Source organism: Hordeum vulgare, chromosome 6H (genome assembly GCF_904849725.1).
Source record: "Hordeum vulgare subsp. vulgare chromosome 6H, MorexV3_pseudomolecules_assembly, whole genome shotgun sequence".
Lineage (NCBI taxonomy): Eukaryota > Viridiplantae > Streptophyta > Magnoliopsida > Poales > Poaceae > Hordeum > Hordeum vulgare.
The window spans coordinates 140116761-140137986 of NC_058523.1; positions in this window are offsets into that span (position 1 = coordinate 140116761).

Genomic DNA, 21226 nt, shown 5'->3' on the forward strand with positions numbered 1-21226 from the left:
GGGGAGGGGAGGGGCGGCATCGGGAGAAGGGGGCGGCGGCGGGCGGGGAGGGGGGGGGTGCCGGACACGAGGAGGAAGGGGCGGCAAGAAGAAGGGGGCGGCGAGGCGCTCGAGTATGCGGTCGGCCGGCTCGGGCACACACGTTTTATGAAGCGCGCCAAAGCTATCGCGCGCCGGGGAGCTTTTTCCCGCGCGCCGAAAATTCCCGGGCTCGCTGGAGCGCGCGGAACCGCTCCACGCGTGTTAAAGCCCACGTTTCCCTACGCGTATTTTTTATCGCCACCGTTAAAGATGCTCTAAAAAAGATATGAAAATGTTTAGATCACTATTTTACAGAGGGTACTACTCCCTCGGTCCCATAAGCATCTCCAACAGCCGCGCTAAAAAAGTAGTCATTTTAGCGCGCGCGTTACCGTTCCGGGCGCTCGAGCAGACGCGCAAAAACGGCGCGCGCGACATATGTAATTCAATGCGCGTGGGGAAATGACATCTGCTGCGCCCGCTCCAGCGCGCCGAACTCTCGAGCGCTCGCGCGAAACTCCACCTACCCATCCAGCTGCGCCGCCCTCGCCGCCCTCGCCACCCCCGTTTTTCCGGCGACCGTTCCGGCGCTTCCCCGTTCTCTCCCCGTGCGGCCGCGGCTTCCTCCCCCTCTCTCTTGTCAGCACCGCCCGTCGCGCGCGGCAGTCCTCCGATGAGCAGCGCCGGGCTCCACTGCCGCTTGACGCCCGCAAGGTGTTCGACAAAAGGCCCGCAAGGTATGTATTGCTTCCAACTTCACATTTTTACATGAATTTTGGTGGATTTTGTTTATAGCCTAGCTTTGAACATTTTAGATGAGTTCGGCATATGATTCTTCCGAAGAAGAATTTGATATGGAAGAGGAGGAGGATCTTGCAATGATCCTAGCTTTGCACATCAATAAAAAACCAAAGCACGGTGGTTCGGTTATGGGTCGATAGAAAATTTGGAGGGGTATGATTGATGCCCACAACAGATTGATGAGGCACTATTTTGTGGAGAATCCCACATATCCCGAGTCGTACTTTCGTCGCCGGTTTAGGATGAGCACCGAGTTGTTCAGGCACATTGCAGAGAAACTAGCGAGCCATGATCAGTTTTTTCAACAGAGGAGGAATGCTGCCGGAGAGCTCGGGCATAGCACCTTTCAGAAGGTGACAACCGCTTTTGCGTATGTTGGCATACGGTATTCCTGCTGATCTAGTTGATGATCACTTGGCCATGGGTGAGAGCCAAGCCATCATGTGTGTCAAGCGCTTCGCAGTCGGAATTGTGCAAGTGTTTGGCCCGGAGTACCTGAGATCTCCCAATGCTGAAGACGTCGCAAGGCTATTGGCGATGAACAAAGCTCGCGGGTTTCCAGGTATGCTTGGCTCAATAGATTGCATGCATTGGAGTTGGAAGAATTACCCAAAGGCATGGCATGGCCAATTCTACGGACAAAAAAGGGTTGCACTATAATTCTTGAAGCGATGGCCGATCAAGAGATTTGGATTTGGCATGCTTTTTTGGAATGCCTGGATCTTTGAATGACATCAACATAGGACTGCTTATCCGGGAGTCACGTTTTTATTGGCCATTTTAGTTAGACAGCTGGTTCCGGAAGCTGATATACTCCGTCTATGTTATGTTAGCCATGTGAAAACGGTTATCTATACTACTAATAAACAATCCAACACATTCATCGCTACGTCCCTCAGTCAAAGCTACACAATTTTCTACAAAGGAATTAGAACCTTTCGACCAGGTCTCTTCATTAAATCTAACCGCCAAGATTGCTCTAACCCACGTCCAATGTGCGCTTAGCATTTTTTGCAAGCGGACGAAAACTCTGCCGCTCCCACAATCGTACGTCCACATCAGAAACCACCACGTCCAGCGTCCAACGTCTTTATGGAAACAAATATGCTAAATTAGTGGAAATCAAATCAATCTGCCCCCGTTCAGCGTTGTCGTCCAGTCGTCCACCTTGACGTGCGCCATCGCTGCCCTGCGCAGCCACCGCCGAGGCAACCACCAATGGCCGCGATGAATATATCTTCACCAATAGAGTTGCAGCCGCCGCGGCACCCGCCAACAGCCGCGACGAATAGCTCTTCACCAACAGAGTTGCAACCGCCGCTGCTCCCGCCAACGGCCGCGACGACGAGCTCTTCACCAATAGATCTCCAGACGCCGAGGCACCTGACAACGGCCACGACGACGAGCTTTTCGCCAACAGAGGTGTAGTCGTCAAGGCACCCATCCACGGCCGCCACGACAAGCTTTACGCCAACACAGGTGCAGCCTTCTATCTACAGTGTGATCCATTGATTACTTTGATTGATATGGTGTTTTTTCTGCAAATTATCATACCATAATTCCATATAATTAATGCAAAATGAATTCAATTGGTTCCATAGGCACCACAAGAAAGCTTTGATGGTAAATAGTAGGATGAAGTTGAACATAAAACTCTACCGTCTCTGTTTTCTACTAATATCATACCTTCATGTACAATTGTATGATGGCATTCTTGACATTAACAGGGTTGAAGGACTTTGAATGGCATCAACCACTCCCAAGGGACACGCACCCCGTTCCAGGATATAAGCAACACACAATCCTTGGGTGATGATCAGTACCTAAGCAGTCTATTTCAGTTTTGTTGCTCAACTGCTCAATTGTCTCATTTATTACAGACCCTAAAGAAGTAAAAAAGACGAAGAGATAGAGAGCGTTATACACAAAATAGGGATGAGATTAATAAGAGACGACATGAAGCCTATAAGCATAAGAAGGTTGGCGTTGCCGAGATCAGTGGGGCACACACAAATCTGGCTGTATCACAAGGTAATGATGATCAACTTCATAATATATGGTCCAGATGTATTGCTATATAATGATCTGTTCTTTGTCTATTCAGACCGTAATGAGATTAAGAATTGAATTGAACGGGAGCGGTATGCACCGAACAAAGAGGAAATATTAAAGCGACAACGCCAAGATCATGAGCGGAATAAGTATATTGCTGCCGTCTTTGAACCTTGTAACACTAGTCATGGCTACCGGACAATCTGTAGTCATACAACTGCAGAACGTAACATGTGCAGGTGTTGCAGTACCAAATTCCAGAGAGCTTCTTGACGAAAACAAGGATATTTATGACGGCGAAGTATCTGATTGATTGCACAAAAATGATGCATACCAGATGCAACGGAAGTCTGGACAAGTGACACTCACAGAAATGGAAGTGGATGAGAACCCCCAACTCAGTACAATCGTCAACCTACATATCCAGGAAGAGTCTTTTAAAAAAGGAGGTTGGTTGTGTGATTTATTAATGGTGCTAAATTATCAGGTGTGACTTTCTTCTTTATTTTGCCACTCTGTTGTTGATTTAGGTATAGAGCCTTTTTATGGCAAACAACCTTTACCGATCCAACACGATGATGAAACCTTCACCATATGCGGGGCAACCCACTCATAATAAAATTATTTTTTTACTAAAACTAGTACATAAAAAGGGTGCCAGCAAAAGGTACTTACTCATTGGAGACACAAAATGTTTTCAGGCAACAACCACGGCGAAGACGCATACGGAATACTGGAGCTCGATGTCCACACCGACAACATATGGTGTGCATTATGTCGTTTTTAATTTCATCTTCCCATTATTATTGAACATGAACTGTACATGATTTCCGACCCCTAATAAACTATTCAATATCTTCGGTACTAGAATGCGATGGAGACAGGAACCAGATAGAAACTACAGACGTTGACCATGATGAAGAAGCTAGGATCTCTGCGAAACCAGGTATATGTTTGCTATCATGAGTTATCAATAAACTATAATATATGATAATAAGGTTTCTAAATGAAGTTTGATTAATGCAAATGTCAATTCTTATCCAGATGTTTCTTTTGAATCATATCGAGTGGATCAACATGACGGTCATGGAACTTCTAGTAATGGTACTTATGACAGAGTTTACATGAACCTGCCCAAAAAGCACCATGTTCTTAGAAAAGTTAGCGATTGTCGCCACTGTGGAGCTTTGCGGTTTCAATACGAGGGGCCTGCAATTTTTTGCAAAAAGGGAAAAGTGGATGTATTTACTCCAGATGTTTATGAAGAGTTGAAACGGTTGTTTACAAGTCAAGATGATGAGGATGCTAAATATTTCAGAGAAAATATACGGTATTTCAACTCCCATTTCTCTTTCACAAGTCTTGGAGTCACACTTGATCGTCGAGTCAGCACCGCAGCAGGAACCGACGTATATACATTTCGTGCATGTGGGGGGTTGTACCACGCTCTTGGCGATCTATTGTCTGTTGATAATGGCCCTCGACATTTGCAGCTATATACTTATGATACAGATGAAAACTTGTTTCATAGGGTTAAGAGGTCTCCGAATCTCAGGTTAGATCTCATACGAAGATTCTGATAATACTATAGCACAAACCTTATGCTCAAATTTTAAAAAGCCTTCGTCATGTTCTGAATCTGGATGAATACAGAATCTCACTATATACAAATATCAACCTTGATCAAAGAAGGTACAATGCGCCAACTACCTCTCAAGTAGTAGCAATCTGGGTTCAAGGGAGCGACCCACAAAACACCTTTGATAGAAGTGTTATTGTGTATGGTAAAGGAGACCGTCCCATGTATATTAGAGCATACTATGGGTGCTACGAACCATTGTCATATCCACTATTCTTCCTACGTGGGGAGATCGCTTGGAATCGTTTGATGTCGTATATTGGGCCCGCCAATGACACAAACCAGAATTCAGTGAATGATTCTGCACGAAAAGAGTGTTTTTCCTTTAGGTATAATGTTCATTATTGGTTTATACATTTTAATAAAAGTCAACCTTACTCAGTAATCCATCTTGCAGACGATAACATGATTAGAGAACAAGTTGGTCATTATGCACAACACGAAGACCAGGCCACTGATTTACCTCCACGTTTGTGGCGGGATTGTTGTTTTTTTATTCTTATGATTCTATTATACCAAATTTAATGTTGTTAAACAATTTTTAGATGACAACGAGGATAACCCGGATGAGGATTTTGGTGACAATGAGGTGAATGCCACAAAATCAAGGAAATTTGTTAGCGCGAGGGAGTATTATTGCTTCAAGCTGCAGGTCCAGAAGAAGCTTTTTAACATCATCTTGTTTGGGGCGCCTTTTTCCAACAGTTGGCTGTTGACATGTACATCAAGATTGAGACAATGAGGCTTGACTGGTACTCAAAGCCAGAGAATCAAAATGTTATACGCGATGACCTCTACCAGGTAACATGCTTGTGTTTATACCTAAAAATTACATTATAGATGCCACACTCTTTGCTTGAACCCCGAATACTAATTGGCATCAAATATTGATTTATTATAGGGTCTTGTTGATACTGTCAACATTGGAGAGTCACACGGTGACCGGATTGGAAAGTGAATCGTGCTTCCACGTACATTTCCTGGTGGTGATTGTGACATGCAGAGCAGGTTCCTGGATGCGATCGCAATAGTTCAGCGATGAGGTAAACCGGATGATTTTATCACGATGACATGAAATCCCTAATGAGAGGAGATAACGGTGGAATTGTTGTCGGGATAGTTGCCACAAGACCGTTCATACCTTGTGGCAAAATTATACAGAGCTAAACAATGAAGTATGACAGACTTACCGACTAAGGGTAAGCATTTTGGAGAAGTCGCGGCTTATGTACATGTCACCGATTTTCATAAAAGAGGTCTCCCTCATGAGCATATACTTCTGATCATGAAAGCAAAGAGAAAGTTAAGGACCCTAGATGATTATGATCGGGTGATATCTCCAGAGATACCCGACAAAAAGAAATATCCTATTATCCATGATCTGGTAGTCAAACACATGTTGCACGTACCATGTGGTGCACTCAAGAAAAGTTACCCTTGCATGATAGATGGACAATGTAGGTTTCATTACCCGCAAGATTTCTGTGATGGTACATTACAAGGGAAAGACTCATATCCCATCTATAGAAGGACGGATGATGGGATGCATGTTAGGATCAGAGGAGCAGATTTGGACAATAGATGGGTGATCCCTTACAACCCCTTCCTGCTGATGACATACGATTGTCACATTAATGTTGAAGCATGCTCGAGCATCAAGGCGGTCAAGTACTTGTTCAAGTACATCTACAAAGGGCATGATAAGGCATCTTTTGTGTTCAAGCATGATATTATCAATGATGGGGGAATCATCAATGAAATTCGGCAATATAGGGATGCACGATATATATATCCTCCCGAAGCTATTTACAGGATTTTCAGCTTTTAAATGTTTGGTGTTAGTCCATCTGTATTGCAGCTCCAGCTTCATTTGCCAAACATGCATACAGTCGCATTTAAGGCACATGAAAATCTGGAAGATGCTGTTGCTCGGCCATCTTCTTCCAAATCCATGCTAACCGAGTACTTTGAGATGAACAAGAAGTATCTGCAGGCACGGAAATTGTTGTATAGAGAGTACCTAGAAAATTATAGGTGGATAGCCGGTAATAAGAAGTGGCAGCCAAGAAAAAAATAAGAAACCACAGATTGGAAGGCTGGTGCATGCACACCATGCTGAAGGAGAGAGGTACTACTTGCGGGTGCTCCTAAGCCATGTCCGAGGTGCCACTTGATTTGATGATTTGAAAACAGTAAATGGCAAACTATGTGGTTCCTTCAGAGAGGCGTGTGAGCACTTAGGCCTCATTGAGCACGACAGGACACTTGATGATTGCATGACAGAGGAAACAACATTTCAAATGCTTTCTGCTCTTAGACGTTTGTTTGCGACTATACTGGTATTCTGTGAGGCAACACAAATCCGTTAGTTGTGGGACAAACATCTAGCATCGATGTGTGAAGATTATCTCTGTGCTCAATCGAATGAGGTATCACTTGAGTAGATGGTCCTTAGGGATATCAGGGATCTAGTGCAATCGATGGAAAGGATATTAAAAGCTATGGACTTCCGGATTTGGTTGACACAGATAGTTCTTGTGACGCTGAGTATAAAGAGGTAACAAAGGAGAGGCAAGTCAAAGCGGACCAAGAACATCTAGACCTATTCAACCATTTAAACACTGAGCAACTGGCTGGTTTCAATGACATAATGGATCATGTGGTGAACCAAAAAAGCCAGATATTCTTTGTTGACGGTCCAGGAGGCACTCGGGAGACGTACATGTACAAGGAATTTCTTTCAAAGGTTCGTTCGATGAGTCTAATACAATCGCAACTGCTACATCAGGTATCACGGCGTTGATAATGCGTGGAGGCCGGACTGCACACTCCAGATTCAAAATTCCAATCAAGCTCACTGACAACAACATGTTTAGTTTCACAAAGCAGAGTGGTATGAGAGATTTGCTTAAACAGGCCTCCTTGATAATTTGGGATGAAGTTGCTATGACAAAGCGTCAAGCAGTTGAGACACTCGATAGATCGCTATAGGATACAATGGAATGTGCTTTACCGTTTGGTGGGAAGGTTGTCGTCTTTGGTGGGGATTTCAGGCAGGTCCTCCCTGTTGTGACCCGAGGGACAAGAGCACAAAACACTGATGCTACATTGTTGAGATCCTATCTGTGGGAGAAGATCCAGAAGATATGCCTCGCGCGCATATGCGGGCATAGACAAACCCTTGGTTCTCTGAATACCTCCTAAGGATAGCAATGGAACGGAAGAAACAATTGGTGACGACTATGTGCGCCTCCCTGAAGACATTGTGATTGCTTGTACCGAGGATGAATAACCTATTAACAAGCTTATCGAAGATGTCTTCCCATCCCTGCACACCAATGCTACGTCGAGAGAGTACATAAGCACACGTGCAATTCTTTCGAGAAAAAAACGAGCGTGTGGATGACCTGAATGACAAGATGATCTCTAGGTTTCCGGGGGAAGAAAAGGTGTACCATAGCTTTGACTCTATCAAGGATGATTTCCAGACTAATTACACGATTGACTTTCTGAACTCGATCACACCAAATGGGTTGCCCCCTCATGTCTTGAGTGTAAAAATCAACTGCCCGGTCATTTTGCTACAGAACCTCGCCCCTCATAATGGGCTATGTAATGGAACACAACTTATGATCAGGGCCTTCCACGATAATGCAATTGACGCAGAGATTGTTGGTGGCCAGTATGCTGGAAAGAGGGTGTTCATACCTAGGATTCCTATGTCGCCCTCGGAGGACACCTCACTTCCCTTCAAGCTTAAGAGAAAACAGTTCCCCATCCACTTGAGTTTTGTGATGACCATTAACAAGGCACGGGGTCAAACCATTCCAAATGTCGGTATTTACCTTCTAGAATCTATTTTTTCAGGACCAACTATATGTTGCATTGTCAAGGGGTGTGTCAAGAAAAACGACGCGGATTTTAGCCAAGCCTAACAAGGAGGTTGATAAATCTGGGAGAAGCACCAAAAACATTGTCTACAAAGATGTTTTAGAGGGGTGAGGTATGTGCAATCTTTCATGTTTTCTTTGCACCTTTGCTTTTGTACCTATATAACTATTCTGAACCTAACATTTTTATCTTACTCGTAGGTTTTGATCATCACACAACATAATAAGCATGAAAGAAGAATGGTGTGAACGACTCTATATGTCAGAGTCATTATTAGTATGATTTATTTGTAAAAAGCGTTGACATATCAACTGTCCTAAAATGAAAAGTGCACACTTTCAGTGTGTTATAGTTTAGTATTGTTATTACGTTCATGTTCTGATTAAGTGTATCATCATTCGGAGAACATACAAATTTCAATTTATTTGGTCAATTCCAGAATTGAAGATCGCTATACCAGCAAAATTTAAGCTGGCTGGGATCACTGTCACAAATACTGAAATATTGCAAATTTACGATGGCTGGAATTACTAGCGTGTATATCTTCTCAATGCAATTTTTTTTCTTTAACACATGACCATAAATATAAGAAACAGGAGTACAAAACTCACCTTGATGTTACACATATTTCGAAGAGCTTTGAGGTGTAGTACAACATTTGCGAGGTCGCATCGCTAAATCTCAGGAATAGTAGATTCCGACAGTTTAGCAACTCATAGCCAAAAGCACTTTGCTCGCCTCTCCCGTCCCGCACGACGACTGAATGTAGAATAAATTGGCAAGAGAAAAGACACAAGAATTATATTTATGATGAGAAGAAACATTATGATGAGTCGACCCAATATTTTTGCATAAAATGTATTACAAAAATAAACCCAATATTTCTGTATAAAATGTATTACGAAAATAAACCCAATATTTGTGTGTGTGTGTGTGGGGGGGGGGGGGTTATAAAAAAGCATGGGGCCTCAGATAAATAAAAAGAAAAGCGTGGGGCCTGAGATAACGTTCACGATTCCCTTTTGGGGCCAGAGATAAATAAAAAGGAAAGCATGGGGCCTGAGATAACGACCACGATTCCCTTTCATCCTCACGCTATGGAAGTCCTTCCCATGATTTCCGCCTTACATACTGCCTTTAACTAACGATCTCTCGACCAGGAGCCTAAGAAGCCACGGGTTTTGCACCCTAGGGTTTTCTTCCACCTCTCCTTCATCTTCTCTCCCAAGCTCGACGCCACATCCTCACACCCCTCCACCACACAGGCCTCTAGCTTGCCGTATACATATGTCTGTTGTCAACCATCCTCCTCCATGTCTGGGTCACAATCCCGTGTGGCCTCTATGGATCAATTTGCTATCATCGTGGTAATGATATCTCTCTGTAGTCCTGATACGACAATGTTAATTGAACATAAGCAGATAAGCTTAGGTTTTCAGGAAAACGTCGACAAGGCAGCCAAGGACGAGCATAGACAAAATATGAAGATTAAAGGCATAATAAGCAAAGATGAGGATATGAACCCCGAGTCAACAAAGGCATTGCAAGAACAAGCCATCCTCGATGATACAGAGAATATGCAGATTGATGAGGTGATACCCTAACGGAAGCACACAAACCCCAAGTCTTACACATGTCATTATTATTCTTATTCTGGCATATCAAGACAATACGTAATTTGTAGTATAAATATCATACCTACCATTCTTTACTCACTTTCATAATATCTTCTCTTTTATAAGTACTGGATAATATTATATTATTGTGTATTTGAGTTACTAAGCAAGGGAGAATTGAGTGGAATAGACGACAAAGATGAAGTACAAAAAACAATAGCAAGCAGGCCACTGATTGCAAAGTAACAAAGGCAAGATTTCTTTCAACTATGTCAAATAGTTCTAATTATAATTCTTGTATATCCTGCATAGGGATTACTCTTTATAATGTTACTCTCAGGAATTAACCTTCAAGGAAACAAGTGAACAACTGCCGCCAGCTCAAGAGGATGACACCAAAGGGAAAAAAGCTATAGGGGACAAGCTGGAGGAATCTAATGGAATAGCCGATGAATATGAAGTGGAGAAAAAGAAGAGCACGCAGTCCACCAATTCCAAGGTGACAGACGCATCTTTTCTTTTCCAACTCTGTCCCAAATTGTTCTAATTCTAATTATATTATATCCTACATACGAATAATTCTTTGTAATGTTGCTCTCAGGAATTAAACTTTAACGAAACAAGTGAACATATGCAGCCAGCTCAGAACGAGGAATTAGCAAAAACAATCGACACCAAAGGGGCAAAAACTATATGGGACAAGCTGGCAGAATCGAATGGAGTAGCTGACAAAGATGACGTGGAGAACATGATGAGCACACAGTCCACTGATTGTGAAGTCTCCAAAGTGACATTGGCAGATGGGGATGAAGAACTATAACAAACATCCGGCAGGGAAGGGGCAGAAAATATAGGGGACAACCTGGCAATGCCCGCACAGAGAGGGAAGCCTATCCGACTGCATAACAAACCTAAGAAGGCACAAGACTATGTGGTGGCTCCAGAAGGCACACACAAATCTTTCTATGCCCCGTTTTTGCTACTCCCTCCTTCCATCTATATAGGTCCTAAGTTTTGAATCTCTCGTACCAAGGTTGTTGAATAAAAAGAGGAGGAAATGTTGGGAATAGTACTTGGCCAACCAAATCGCATGCAAGTTTTTTTGGGTGCCGAGATTAATCCCTCGCATGCAACCCCCTCTCCCCTTTTTCTGCATGCAGCTCAATAATAACTCATCTAGGACTTCATGCATTGGCCAACAAAAGTGGAGCGCCCAACGTGTGAGAGGGAATTAAATGGAAGACGCATCTGTTACCTCGTTTGGCCTTATATAGATGGAAAAATGAAATTTGGGGTTAGGCCTTATATAGATGGAAGGAGGGAGTGCATTTGTTTTCTTCGTTATTAATAAATGTTATTACTTACATCATGATAGATTACGCCTGCACCGGCGATGATTGATCCGTGATTGAAATATCATGTGTGAACCAAGTGATAAAAGAAATTTAGTGAGCATTGACGATTCACATCTCCAAAGAAAACAGTTAGAGCGTCTTTTAATCCCCGGAGAATTTGTAGGCGACGAAGTAAGTACATGTAGCTTTATGACGAGACGATGCTATTTTAACATGAGTTTCTATCTCCTATAACCAAGGTGTGCACTTCATATTGCAGATCATAGACGCACACATACATTGCATAAGTGCTAAAGCACATCTAAAGATGAGTTCAGGTGGAAGTGTGTTCTTAGAGAATGCATGCATCTCTAAGATGATAAAGGAATTTAAGTTTATAAGGATGACGTACCAAGATGGGTGTTAGACAGAGCTACAACTTATTTGTAACATGATATGGTGAGTCTGAGTTCCTTACATATTACTATGAATTGAATCAAGGAAGAATGTTTGTATAGATGGGACCTGTTGGGGATATTACCTGTTAATGACCCGCCCTAGTTGGGCCGGGTTACCAATCAGGCGATTCACCCAAACTATTATTTGGGCCTTGTCCTGGCCGGATCAAGGTCGTATAACGGTTTGTGATTTCTGGAAGGTCTCCAAGCTTTGGAAGACGGCGATTTAGAGACCACAGGGGTCACGATTTGTAGGAAGGAAAGCACCCTTGTAAACCCTAGGGGTTCGACCTGTATATAAAGGCGAGTCCCAGGGGAGGAGATGGCAGGTTAGAAATCATCGAGTGCTAGGTCCGGCGAGTTACGCCCTCCTTGTAATCGAAACCATATCAATACAAACCAAAGCAGGACGTAGGCCTTTACCTCCTCACGAGGGGCCGAACCTGGGTAAATCGCCGTGTCTCTCCCGCTTAACCCCTTTGAGTCGCCATCAAGGTGCGATGGCTCGAGTACTAAGTCCTTTCACGAGGACATCTGCCGTGACAAAACCACGACAGTTGGCGCCCACCGTGGGGCCTACGCACGGTGGAGTTGAGTTCTCAAAGGGAGCCCTACCAGGGTTTGGGAGTTACGCGACGGGGCTTATGACTCGGAGCCGCCGCGGGGTAACCTACATCGACAACCAGCGATGGGGACCTGAAGCGGATTCGATTGAATCTGGTTACAGGGTCCCCTTCGGCAAGATCAACATCTTCATCGGCATGATTGGATCATCCGCACCTGAGCCGGACATCTCCACCGACATCGTCGAGCCGGCCAAGTACGTCCGCCCAGTGATAACGCCAAATCTGACTAGCCCGGTCTTTGTGGGGTTCACGCAGGGATCGGAGGAGCCAGAGCGCTTGGTGACTCAGGAAACAACACCGGTCAACTCTGATGACGAATCGTCCATGGGCGACTCAGATTCAATCCGGTCTCTGCATGGGGATTGTCTTGGGGGCTTGTCGCTGGCCATGGACCCCGAAGTCCTTGACCGAACCCGCCGCCAGATCGCCATCTACATGGCAGGGGCGACTCAACCCACACAAAACCCTACTGGAGGTGATGGAACCGGCGAGACGTCCAGGAGCCCGGCCGCAGTCCTGGTGGATTTAGCGGCGGAGATCACAAGGCTAATGGCGACTCCCCTCACACCAGAAAACCAGGAGGAGATAAACACGGAACTGGAGAAACTCAGAGGGGCAGTGGCAAAGGCTCATCAGGATGCCGAGATAGAGTCCGCCAGGATCGAGACTCGGCAAGCTCAAATTACGGTCGAAAGGGTGCGTTTAAGCACTGACAACTGGCGGCTCGAGAGACAGCAGCGCGCATCCGATGCCGTCCATCAGCGGAGACACCAGGGTCGCCTGCCCCATGATCTCAACCCGACCCGCCTGTTCGACACTCCATGAACCCCTGGGGCGGGAGCCGCCCCGGGGGGAGGACCGGGCCGCCTGCCTAACCCGCCGGCTCAGCCAGTTGAGGGTCACATTCACCGATTCCGGACGCCTCAAGGCCACTTTTCCAAACCGGTGGATAACGTGCTGGCCGCAACTCGCCATCTGGAGTCTCTTCCGATTCACGGCAACACCCCTGTTGAAATAGAAGCAAGGAACGCCATCGAGATGTTGAAGACAACGGTGGTTCAAAACGTCCAGTTCTCACATAGCCTCGAGAGGTTGCATTCCACCCCCAAGCAAGTTACACTAGGAGTCGGCCAGAGGACCAGCCCACAGTAACCAGCGGACCACGACACGTCCCACAGGACAACCCGCCTGAACCGAACCCGCCGGGCCGGGATCTCCCAAACACCCCAGCCCCCCTCGTCGGGGGCGGAGGGTGAGTAGGAGTACCATGCTTGGCCCTCGCCCTTCGTAACGAAAGGATGCCCAAAGACTTCAAGGGGCCAAGAAAGGTGCCTAATTACACCCCAGACCTTGAGCCGGCGTCGTGGATCGAGAGTTATGAAATCGCCATGGACATGCTCGATGTAAACGAGGCGGTTTGCGCCAGATACTTCACGATGATGCTCGAGGGGTCATCACGTACTTGGTTGAAAAACTTACCTCCCAACTCCATCCAGACCTGGGCCGAGTTAAAAGAGCGTTTCATCAAAAACTTCCGAGGAACTTGCAAACGCCCGATGACGATCGTCGATCTACAGCACTGTGTCCAGCGCCCGGATGAGTCGGCTCACCATTGGTCACGACGGGTCATAGAAATTATCCATTCGTCAGATGGCATTACGGCAGCTCAGGCTGTGCTGATCCTCGAGCAAAATTGCCATTACGAACCCTTGGTGCAAAAATTAGGGCGACTCAAGCGAAAGGTCCAAGACATGGGAGAACTGATGGACACCCTCACTAGGTATGCTGAGGCTGATGACACCAAAGATCCTGGTGAAGACGGTAAGGCTAATTCGCCCAAGAAGGGCGAGTCATCCAAGAATCATACCCGGTTCTAGGGACGTAACCGCCACAATCAAGGGACCAACAGCAAGCGAAGGCCGCAAGAAGAGCCCTCGGATTTAGTCGCCAATACCAACGCCAACAACGGCAAGAAGAAAAACAGGGGGTTTAGCGGGAAGAGGCCGCGTAACTACGAACAACTACTCAAAGGCCCTTGCCCGCACCACGCCACGAAAGACGGTCCAGCGACTCACTCTTGGGAAAACTGCTTCGTGATGCGAGAGTTTCGGGCGGAGGCGATCAAGAAGAGTCAAAACGATGACCCGGACCAGCGCCAGGAGCAATTCGCTGCACCCAACCAAAGACAGAACCCCTTTGGCTGTTTTCCCGAACAGGGGGCTCAGGGAGGCCCACAGCCAGGCGGTGGCCAATACCCGGTGCACCACCAGCGGCGGTATAACCCGCCAGGAGCCTTTCAGCAGCCACCCCCACAGGGGGCTCCGCAGGGTCAGGACGATAATGGGGGCTTCCGCAGCAACCCCAAACAGTTAAGTAATGGGCAGTATCATGTTTTCACCACTAATGCTTGCAGGCGTGATAAGAAGGTGAGTCACCGGGCGTACAGTGTGTCTGAACCGGCGCTTCCCAGATACCTCCATTGGTCTGAGCAAACCATAACGTGGAGCAGGGAGGATCACCCGCCGAGAGTTGATAACCCCGGCGATCTGGCGTTGGTCGTGGCTCCCCAAGTTGGGGGTTACACCCTATCAAAAGTGCTAATGGATGGTGGCAGCAGCATCAATATCCTATACTTTGACACTTTCCAAAGGATGAACTTACTGGAAAAAGACCTGATGCCTTCAACTACGGTTTTCCACGGAATCGTCCCAGGCAAGTCGGCCTATCCCATAGGCCGAGTCAGGCTCACAGTGGCATTTGGAACTGCGCAGAATTATAGGTCGGAGTCACTGATCTTCGAGGTGGTCAAATTGAAAACCCCTATCATGCGCTGTTTGGGCGGCCGGCTTACGCCCGCTTCATGGCTCGCCCGTGCTATGTCTACCTCAAGCTCAAAATGCCTGGTCCCAAAGGACCCATCACGGTTGATCGAGATAGAAGGATTGCCAAGGAATGTGAAGAATGGGACGCGGCTTATGCGGAAGTCGCCTGTGCTGCGGAAGAGCTCAAACACCATCGGGCCAATGTTGACCCGGCGGACATGTCACCCCTAAAAAAGCCAACTACAGATTCTGAGTCGCCCCTCAAGTTCAAGCCAACGGACGACACTAAGACGATCGATTTCGTGCCTGGCGATTCATCCAAGCAATTCACCATCGGGACGGGTCTGGACCCCAAATAGGAAAGCGCGCTCATCGAATTCATCCGTGAGAATCGGGACATCTTCGCATGGAAACCTTCTGACATGCCTGGTGTGCCGAGAGAATCCGCTGAGCACCATCTTAATGTTGACCCAAAGTGTAAACCCATCCAGCAGTACCTTCGCAGATTTAACGAGGAACGACGCAAGACGATTAGGGAAGAGGTTGCCCGTCTTTTAGCCGCCGGTTTCATCGTGGAAGTTTTTCACCCCAAATGGCTGGCTAACCCGGTTTTGGTACTCAAGAAGAATGGTACTTTTCGTATGTGCATCGACTACACAGACCTCAACAGAGCCTGTCCAAAAGATCCCTTCGCTCTTCCCCGCATCGCCAGATCATTGACTCGATGGCGGGATGCGAACGATTGTGTTTTTTGGACGCCTACTCAGGATATCACCAAATCAAGATGGCCGTGGAGGATCAAGAGAAAACAGCCTTCATAACCCCCTTCGGGGCTTTTTGTTATGTGTCCATGCCCTTTGGATTCAAGAGTGCGGGGGCGACTTATCAACGCTGCATCCAGAATTGCCTCTGCAACCAAATCGGTCGCAACGTTCATGCCTATGTCGACGATATTGTTATCAAAACCCACCAGGGGGAGATGCTACTAGAGGACCTCAAGGAAACGTTCGATAACCTACGGGTATATCAGATGAAGCTAAATCCCACCAAGTGTGTTTTTGGTGTGCCTGCAGGGAAACTGTTGGGTTTTCTGGTATCGGAGCGTGGCATTGAAGCTAACCCGGACAAGATCGAAGCAGTTACATCCCTTGGAAAGCCGGCAAACGTTAATCAAGTTCAACGACTGGCGGGTCGCATTGCGGCCCTCAGTCGTTTTGTGAGTCGCCTGGGGGAGAAGGCGATCCCTCTTTATCAGTTGTTGAGGAAATCCGATCGGTTTGTTTGGACGAATGAGGCAGACGAGGTGCTCGAAGCCCTGAAACGCCAATTGGTTAACCCGCCGGTCCTGGCCGCCCCGACTGAAAAAGAGCCCATGCTTCTGTATATCGCGGCAAATTCCAAAGCAGTAAGTGTGGCAGTGGTCGTTGAGAGAAAGGAGGAAGGGAAGGAATACCCAGTGCAACGCCCGGTATATTTTATCAGCGAGGTGCTAACTCTTTCCAAGCAGCGGTACCCACACTGGCAGAAGTTGGTATATGGGGTGTTTATGGCGAGTCGAAAACTTAAGCATTATTTCCAAGAACACCCTATCACAGTGGTTAGCTCTGCCCCCCTTGGGGACATCATCCAGAATCGGGAGGCAACAGGGCAGATCGCCAAGTTGGCAATAGAACTTGGGCCCCACCACATACAATATACCCCCCGTAGAGCCATCAAGTCCCAGGCCTTGGTTGATTTCGTCAACGACTGGACGGAGCTACAGGCTCCGGAAGACCGGCCTGATCTCACTTACGGGACTATTTATTTTGATGGATCTAGGCAGCTGGAAGGCTCGGGGGCTGGTGTGGTGTTGGTGTCCCCTCAAGAAGATAAATTCTGTTACGTTCTCCGACTCATGTTTCCGTGCACTAACAATGCGGCGAAATACGAAGCTTTGCTTCACGGCTTGCGACTCGCCAAGGAGATGAATCTAACACGAGTCAGATGCTTTGGCGACTCTGATTTGGTGGCACAGCAAGTTTCAGGTACCTGGGATTCTCGGGACCCCATGATGGCGGCTTACAAACGAGCTGTGTCTGAAGTGGCGGGTCATTTTCATGGCTATCAGGTGGACCATATTGATCGGCGCCTCAACGAGGCAGCTGACGCCCTCTCGCGACTTGGCTCCGAGAGAAAGCCGGTTCCTCCTAATGTTTTTCTGGATATCTTGTATAAACCGTCCGTGATTCTACCATCAGAGGAGGAATTGGCAGTACCAGATCCTGAGTCCCAGCTCGTGGCGGCTCTCCATGTCACTTCGGATTGGGTTCTTCCTTATCTGGCTTATCTCGCTCGGGGCGAGTTACCAGCAGACAAAGTTTTGGCTTGCCAAATCATTCGGCGCAGCAAATCCATGGTCATCATCAATGGCGAGTTATATAAGCGGAGCGCCTCTGGAGTTTTTCAGCGATGCGTTTCTTCCGAAGAAGGATGCATAATCTTAAATGACATTCATTCCGGAAATTGTGCGCATCATGCCGGGTCACGCTCTTTGGTGTCAAAGGCTTTCCGTCATGGTTTCTTTTGGCTGACGGCTCATGCAGATGCGGAAGATATAGTTCAACAGTGCGAAGGATGCCAACGTTATGGGCGGCAGGCTCATGTGTCGGCTCAGGAATTAAGGATGATCCCCATCACTTGGCCTTTTGCAGTCTGGGGGCTGGACATGGTCGGCCCTTTTAAAATGTCCTCTAACAAGAAGACCCATCTGCTGGTGGCGGTTGATAAGTTCACCAAGTGGGTTGAGGCGGAACCTATTGGAGCTTGTGATGCGGAGACAACGGTCAAATTCTTGAAAAAGTTGATTTTCCGGTTTGGATACCCGCACAACATCATTACCGATAATGGTACTAACTTGTCCCAAGGGGCGATGCAGGAGTTTTGTCGTCGAGAACATATCCGGCTTGATGTTTCTGCAGTCGCTCACCCGCAATCTAACGGGCAGGCAGAACGGGCGAATCAGGAGGTTTTGCGAGGGATTAAGCCCCGACTCATGGTTCCCCTGGAAAAAACCCCAGGGTGTTGGGTTGAAGAATTGCCTTCAGTATTGTGGAGTATCCGGACTACCCCGAATAGGTCCACGGGTTTCACCTCTTTCTTCCTGGTCTACGGAGCGGAGGCTGTCCTTCCTACTGATATAAGGCATGATTCACCTAGAGTCGCCGCATATGTGGAACAAGACAATGAGCTGGCGCGTCAAGATTCTTTGGACGCCTTAGAAGAGGCACGTGACCTGGCTGCGGCCCGTTCAGCTATCTATCAACAGGATCTACGGCGTTATCACAACCGCCGGGTTAAAAGTCGGACCTTTCAGGAAGGCGACTTGGTTCTTCGGTTGATACAAGATCGTGCAGGCATGCATAAGTTGTCACCACCTTGGGAAGGACCGTTCGTCATCAGTAAAAATCTCCGCAATGGCTCTTATTATTTGGTGGATCTCCGGCCTAACCGGCCAACCACGGAGGCTGAGTCAATTCGCCCCTGGAATATTGCCCACCTGCGGCCTTATTACACTTGAGCTCTTAAGCTCTACATTTTGTAAGTTTTTCAGTTTCATTATAAAGCAATAAAGTTGAATATACTCCCTGACTTGGGGGCTTCTTCATTAAAAGAACAATTTTTGTCATCCTGTTGCGACCTTATGAGCCGACAGAATCAACATTTTAGGGTGGCGCTTGAGCTTTCTGACTCGCCCCATCCTGTCGCGACCTTATGAGCCGACGAAATCATCTGCATTATAGGGTGTGTGCTCGAGCTTTCTGACTCGCCTCATCCTGTCGCGACCTTATGAGCCGACGAAATCATCTGCATTTTAGGGTGGCGCTTGAGCTTTCTGACTCGCCCCATCCTTTCGCGACCTTATGAGCCGATGAAATCATCTGCATTATAGGGTGTGTGCTCGACTCTTCTGACTCGCCTCATCCTGTCGCGACCTTCTGAGCCGACGAAACCTGCATTTTAGGGTGGCGCTCGAGCTTTCTGACTCGCCTCATCCTGTTGCGACCTTATCAGCCGACGAAACCTGCATTATAGGGTGTGTGCTCGAGCTTTCTGACTCGCCCCATCCTGTCGCGACCTTATGAGCCGATGAAATCATCTGCATTATAGGGTGTGTGCTCGACTCTTCTGACTCGCCTCATCCTGTCGCGACCTTATGAGCCGACGAAACCTGCATTATAGGATGTGTGCTCGAGCTTTCTGACTCGCCTCGTCCTGTTGCGACCTTATGAGCCGACGAAACCTGCATTATAGGATGTGTGCTCGAGCTTTCTGACTCGCCTCGTCCTGTCGCGACCTTATGAGCCGACGAAACCTGCATTATAGGGTGTGTGCTCGAGCTTTCTGACTCGCCTCATCCTGTCGCGACCTTATGAGCCGACGAAACCTGCATTATAGGGTGTGTCCTCGAGCTTTCTGACTCGCCTCATACTGTCGCGACCTTATGAGCCGACGAAACCTTCATTCTAGGGTGTGTGCTCGAGCTGTCTGGCTCGCCTCATCCTGTCGCGACCTTATGAGCCGACGAAACCTTCATTCTAGGGTGTGTGCTCGAGCTTTCTGACTCGCCTCATCCTGTCGCGACCTTATGAGCCGACGAAACCTTCATTCTAGGGTGTGTGCTCGAGCTTTCTGACTCGCCCCATCCTGTCGCGACCTTATGAGCCGACGAAACCATCGTTTTGGGTGTGTGCTCGAGCTTTCTGACTCGCCCCGTCCTGTCGCGACCTTATGAGCCGACGAAATTGCGGTTTTTATCTTTTTTTGGCATAGCCATGAGGGTTTTTAACCTTTCTTTCTGATTCCTCTTGAAGATATTTGTTATCATTTATTTAGGTTTCACATATGTTGTTTTCAAAGCTTAAGTCAGGATGATGATCAGAATTACTTCGTCCATGATGGATTAAGCATCATAAAGGATTCTCAACTGGCAGGTCAAATATTTCAAATCGCCTTAAAGGTGATATAAAGATTTTTTCAAAGAGTATCACAAAACAGTATCGACTTATGAAAAATACCTATTACATGGCTCTCAGGCCAAATCGATGAGGTTTATTCTGTTGGCGCCTTAGGATCATTTGGCTGCGAGCTTTGGCCAACCTCAATTTGCAAGTCGCCCAATACCTAGTTGCACTTAGCCAGAGCTGCGAAGTCATCTTCATCAGTCAGGATGGATGCCAGGTCTGCTTCCAAGTCAAAAGGGTTCTTGGGTCGCCGAGGAGTTAAATTGGTCGTCACAAAGGCAGGCGGGTTGACCTTCTTGTTTTTGCTGTCATAAGCCGCCTGATACTTTGATAAATCAAGACTTGCTGCGAGTTGGGTTGCTGCCAGTCGGGAGTCCTTGACAACACGTTGATAGTACTCTTCAACAAATTCTGACCCATCATCTTTGAGTTGCGGAAAGCCTGGCGCTACCTCTTCCGGGTTGATCTCTGGAGCATACGCCAAGCAGCAACTCAAGGCAGTTAGAACACCTCTTTGGGCGGCTGACCGAGTTAACTCGCCAATCTGAGGGGGAAGTGTGGATAGGCAGCCAAGCACCTTCTTTATGGAAGTTATTGGCTCTTTGGCACCCATCACAGCCTTAACAGTTAATACACTGCCGGTGTACAGTTGTTCTGTCAACGTGTAAATCGCCTTTAGCATCAGCACACAATCTTCCTGAAGGTTGGCGGCTCTCGGACCTGAGTAAGGGGTCATGATAATCAGCGACTTACAATAAAAAGGAAAAAGGAGGCAGAAAAGACCAAAAGTTTGAGTAAGCTTACCAAATACGGCTTGCGTCATGTTTGAGATATGACGCTTTAAGCCGGACAATTCTTGTTGCACATTGGCCAGCCTGGTTTCAGCCTTTTCTGCTCTTTTTATGGCAGCATCTTGGTCAGCTTGAGCTCTTTTCAGATCGAATTTTAGTTTTTCCAGCTCAGCCA